The following is a 6,241-nucleotide window of genomic DNA, read 5'->3' as shown; positions in this document are numbered from 1 at the left end:
ATGCTTCACAGTGAGAGCCCTGATAAAGTCAAGCTAAAGTTCATTTACACTCTATTTGTATAAATGAAAAGGAATAAATCTTCTCACGTTTGCACAAAGTGTGCCTCTTGTACTTAAAAGAAGCAGAACATGTTCCTTAGAAACCCATTTAACACACAGATTGAAAAGTAGGTAAACACAAACATATGATAATTAGAAAACACATAATATAGATAGATAGATAGATAGATAGATAGATAGATAGATAGATAGATAGATAGATAGATAGATAGATAGATAGATAGATAGATAGATAGATAGATAGATAATGTAACAAAACTTACAAATAAAGCAAAAAAGGCAAGAATACAATTTATTGTGTTTGAAAACTAGTTGAACAAAAAACTAAAAAATTGAAAAAATAAAAATTGTTCTGTGTTTTTATTCTTTAAAATAGCTTAAATATTGGAAATATTTGAAAGCAAAATGATTTATTCCTAAAAATGAAGTGGGGGTTTTAATAAATTGTTGCCATATGACAACAATACATAATCGCAACATACCCCCATAAAATAAAAAAAAATAAAATAAAATAAAATATAAAATAAAATTTATCTCTAAAAACTTTATTTTTTTTAAACAAGAACAAACAAATCTTACACTTAATTAAATGTATGGCCCAATACTTACAAATGTTGGAAATTAATTTCAATTGCTATTTGGAATATAAGGTAATAACAACAATGTAATTAGACTTCCTGGTCATGTGATGTCATGAAGTGTTTGTCCTTTCAAAGTAAAAGACCCATTTTCCATAATTAAATAGGAAAACACAAATTTTATATTACTGCCTTTTAGAAAAATTGAAATAAAGTAATTGTTGCCATTTGGCAACACTGTGCAGTTGAGGGTTATGTGTCATTATTTGAATGAGAGGTTTAACTCAAGTTCAGTTCTGCCCTGTGTGTGTATGTATATATTGTGTATGTATATGTATATGTGCGTTCTGGTATCAACTTGTCAGTGCGTCATTATATTGGTGTGCATTTGCTTGTGTTCACAGGGGCATGGTTAGATGCACTTGACAGCTGTGTGTTTCTATGACAGCCATGTGTGTGTATGTGTGTGTACGCGCCCCGGCAGAGGGGCCTCTGTGAAGGTGTGTGTTTTAGTGCTTCCACTCTGCTGGGAGGCTGGCTCTCAGCTGTTGTGCAGCTGCTGTTTGTATTAGCTGCCCTCAAACCCTTCACATTTACCCGTTCCTCTCTATGACACATCACACTTCTGTTTCCAAAAGCCCCCTGCCTAATCAAAGACATCCACACACTGTACGGGATGAGTCAGGCCTGCGAACGCTGCACACAACTGCTGGTTTCATATTCCTGTAATGAGTAACCAGAGACTGGGGGAAATCTGCTGCTCTGGCTGCCCTCTTTGTTACCTGAGCACCCCCCCCCCACTCCAGTTATTAACATAGGGGCCTGGGAATTCAGGCCAGAATGCTGCTGCTCCTGCAGCACATGCTAAACAGAGCCCATCTTATTTGCTGCAATAATGGTGCCATTTCACTGAGTTAGTAAGACACTGAAAACAGTAATGCATTGATTTTACTTCATGTTAAATAATTCCCACATTAATAAAATACCACCATTTTTGTGACAAATCATTGTATCTCTAAAATACTAACTATATAGCAACCAGGGAAAAAATCATGTACATTGGGTAATTTTAGATCATTTTTGCTGGTCGATTCATCATGAAATTTTCATATAATACAAAAGACAGTTGGTGTTTTCAAATGGCTATCAGGTTTTGATGTAGAAGTGATCATATGTTTCTTGACTGCAGTCTTTCACTTTATCTAATTTTTAATGGTAATTGCGATGATGTGATAGACTTTATTTATGTGGAATTGAAATACAAATTTGAATCAAGTAAATTCAATTCATTCATTTAATTCAGTGGTTACAATAAACAGAAATGTGTGCTATTCTATAAGAAAACTTCTATTAATTCTGGAAAAAGAAATTGTGCATCAACATTTTGACTCAAATTAAAGCCCACATTTCCATGCTCCAGCAAGGACCTTTAAAAAAGCTTTAATTTATAAGATTTTAAAATAGACATAATTTCACCTCTTGCCCATTCATGTCAGTCATATACTAAGTAAATGTTTTATAAAGGATCTGAAACCATCACAGGGCCTGATTATGAGTTCTGATTGGAACCCCCACTTTCTTAGATCAGACGATGGTCCCCCAGGTCCTCAAAATTACCCACATGCCCTTGCAACTCTCCTGGCCGTGCGTCTCTAGGCCCTAAGAGGGATTTTGGATTATCCTGCCTGGCTTTAGGGATTGGAGTCACAATGTGCTGGATGGCAGAAATCTTAATTCTGCATGGTAAATAGATTATTGGGCATGTGAGGGGATGACAGCACGTTTGGGTGAAGATAGGTGGGTGTGGTCTTTACACAAATGAGCATGTTTCTTAGCTCCTACTGCTATTTCCCTCCTCATTATTTCCCTTCCTCTTTTTATTTTGCCCTTAGTGACAGTGAGGCTGAGACGAGTACGAGCGGAGAATGAAAGTCATGAGGTTGTGTGCTGGCACTATAGTGCTGTAAAGTTTGGCTGCAGTGAAAGGCCAGCAGCATTGGCCTCTTCTGCTTCACACTGTTTCCTGCTGAGGTTTTCTGGGGATTCACATTTGCTCCCACTCTCTTCTTTTCTCAGCACAAACTGTGCTCATGCTGCAATTTCCTTGGACATTCAGAACCAAAAGTAGCGATTTTTAACCTGGAGTGTGTGAAAAATGAGCAGCAGTGGGATTTTGTTTATATTAGCAAAATTATTTTTTTGCATCATGCATTGTGTTGGCTATGGTGTGGCTTCTGCTAATCAACAAGGATGTACCTGAACAGTACACTGTCTGAGGTGTGACTAATAGGGATGTGTCATGGACAGCTGTGGTGGAGTGCCTAAGAATGACGAGAACACTGATCTCAGGCGAGGACTGCAGAATCATCTTAACAGTCGTGCACCCATCTCTGCAAAAGAAAATAAACCCATTGAACTCCCTAGTCTTTTCAACTACTGTCATTGTAAAAAAATGTAAGAGGGCAAAAGTTGATTTGAAGTGAACATTGAGGTTTGAGGTTTGAACTGCTACACAGTATTGCTTTTGTTAATCTAACCCATTTATTTTGCTTTTGCTTCATTTGCCTTTCATTCTGCATTAAAGGTATTTATTGAAGTTGATTCAAAAACAAATTGTACAGCATATTACTGCATGAATTTTTTTTCTCATTTACTGTTACTTATTATTTAGTTATTAATCTTATAACTTATACAGTAACTAATATAAAACTACAAAACTCAATATCATAAATGTTGGGACAGTATTTGAAATGCACATAAAAATAGAAAGCAGTATTTTGTTCACTTTGACCTATATTGTGACAGTAACCGTACAAAGACAAGATATTTATGATTCACCTCATCAACTTCATTGTTTTTAGTAAATACTAGTAGATACATTCTGAAATTGATGTCTGCAAGATGTTCCAAAAAAGTAGTGACAGGAACAATTTAAGACTAGTTCGGTGTTGTGAAATGTTCAAAACCATCTTACATGGGCGATGCATTTATGCTTGGGTATAAAAGGAGCATCGAGGACAGGCCTAGTCCTTCATGAGTTAGAATGGATCGAAGCTCACCGCTCATCAGCACATTAGTGCTCATTGCCCAAGTAATTTGCACTGAAACATATACACTTTGGAGCAAGATGTCTTCTAGATGACATTCAGGGACATCCATACTTATTTCAAGCCTCATTTTGCACTTGTCATGTAATCAGAGAGTGCAGGCGCCACACTGGCCTGCCTGCAATTCAGCCCTGTCTCTCACTGAAAATATATGGCACATTAATAAGTGCAGAATATGACAACAAAGGCTTTGCACAGTTGCACAACTAAAGGTTTGTGTAATGGAAGAATGACAAAAATTCCTTGCTTTCTGTGTTTTCATTTCATATTTAAGGTGCACAAGCCAAAGGGAAAAATCACTGTTTTCTGTTTTCTTAAACATTTCACATACTGTCCCAACCTTTTTCGACTGGCGATAGTGTGGTTGGATAGTGTAGTGGTTAACACCTCTACCTTCTACACTGTAGACTGGGGTTCAATCCCCACCTGGGCAAAACACCCTACACTATACCAATAAGAGTCCTTGGGCAAGACTCCCAACACCGCCTTGGCCTACCTGTTTAAAAATGATCAAATTGTAAGTCGCTCTGGACAAGAGCATCGGCCAAATGCCGTAAATGTAAATGGAGATTTGTAATAGGTAAGTCATGTAGTTATGAGAGTACCGTTATGTAGTAGTTATGACACTCTTAAAAATAACGTTTTTCAATGGTTCTTTCCTTGGAGGTGCAGCCATAGGAGATACCTTTACATTACCTTTGAAAAGGTTCTTTACACTTGTGCATCTCATTTTTAAAAATTTCCTTTAACAAATCATCCACAGGTTCTTTAGGGACCCAAAAGTGGTTCTTTTAGCAGTGGTGGTCACCAACCCATCTGGGCATCTACCTTCCCAGTGCAGGTTTACACACATTCAAATCCAGTAATAAAGGACTTCTACAGGCAATCATTTGATGGATCAGGTAGAGTTGATTAGGATTGGAGCTAAAGTCTGCAGAAAGGTAGATCTCCAGTTGCAGGACTGACCACTGCTTCACGGCATTGCTCTACAAAACCCTTTCTAGCATCAAGAGTGTACACTTAAACACGTAAAACAATAACTTGTGGCGTATTACTCCAGGTTTCTCACTGGGAAAGGTAAAGGTAGAAAACAACGTCAATCTATATGACAGCTCCAGTACACCAATCACAAACATGACTGATGGTCAGGTAACTGATCTCAAGCATGCAACAATACACCTTAGAGCGCTATAATCAAAACCTATAGCCTCCCCTTGCCAACGGCTGAGGGAGTCTCTGTGTGCAGCCTTCTTCTCAGGGACGCCCCAGACATGGTTTAATAATGCATGTTAAAAGAGGGGAGAGCTCATAGCGAATTCTCTTTAATCTGATCAGCTGTCACATGTGACACTTCACCCAGCCCTATAGCAGGACTGGGACAGCAAAGCTTACTGTGTGAATGCAAACCAAAGAACTAGCCTCAGCCTGTGATGGCCTCAAAGGAAACAGCAGAGTGAAAGGCCCTGCGGCCTCTATCCAAATATGTCTACACCCTTATCTTCCTCCTTCTCTCTTCCCCTCTCTCACGCTCCTACACCTACACCCTATCTTAAAAAGAAGAAAAAATGGGAACAATTCATATTGTCTGAGGTGGATTCGGTCCAGGAGTGGTTTTAGGAGTCCTAACGGCTAACGGGTGTTATCTTTTCTCTCCAGGCCTTGTGAAATATGACCAGCGCAGGCATGATCACATGTGAAAAGGAGCCAGAGCTGAGTGGCTGCTGCTGCCTCTGCTGCGTTTTTGCAATCGATCCTTCCGGCAGGCCAGGAGTCCTCCCACGGGCTGCAGTCAGTCCGCATGAGCAGCTCCAGTGTGATTAGCATCATGGGACGGTGTGGAGCTCTAAAAAACAAACCCATTGTGGAACGCTCAGAGCATATGGCGTGTCCACCCACAGTGAGCCGGCAGGGGAAGATAAAAAAAGGAAGAAGAAGAAGAAGATGGATTGTATTCAGATCTCTAATTGGTCACAAAGTGTCGACAGCACTGTGTGTGTGAGTGTGTGTGTGTGTGTGTGTAATGAGTGGATGTGAGGGGCCGTGGGAGGGGAAGGACAGGAACGTTACACTCCATAAATAAATGATGAGCTTCTCTTGGAGACTGATGACTTTCCCCTTCTTCTTCTTTTTCTTCTTCTTTTACCCTCTGGCCCCTTCCCCCCTACCCTACAGCTATCTCCTCCCCACCCCCAAATTCCACTATGCTTTAATGGGATCTCTGAGCCTGACGCATCACAGGGCAACCCGTAACAGTCGTCACCACTTCTGTCATCCTCTGGTTCCTCCAATTCTGCCGTGCAAGAGAGCTGTATCAGATGTGGGGGGGATTTGCGATGACTCGCCGCTGTTATTCTGGTGGATGTGTTGCCATGGCTTTGAGGCATGCCTTCCATCACCTTCCACCCAGCCTGCGGTAGGTCTAGTGAGTCAGGCAAAGGCTGTGGAGTTTTTACAGGAAGGCCACATATTCCAGTCACGCCTCATAAAGCTCAGCAA

Source organism: Pygocentrus nattereri, chromosome 5 (assembly GCF_015220715.1).
Source record: "Pygocentrus nattereri isolate fPygNat1 chromosome 5, fPygNat1.pri, whole genome shotgun sequence".
NCBI classification, from domain to species: Eukaryota; Metazoa; Chordata; class Actinopteri; order Characiformes; family Serrasalmidae; genus Pygocentrus; species Pygocentrus nattereri.
Note: the sequence above shows the minus strand (reverse complement) of the source record.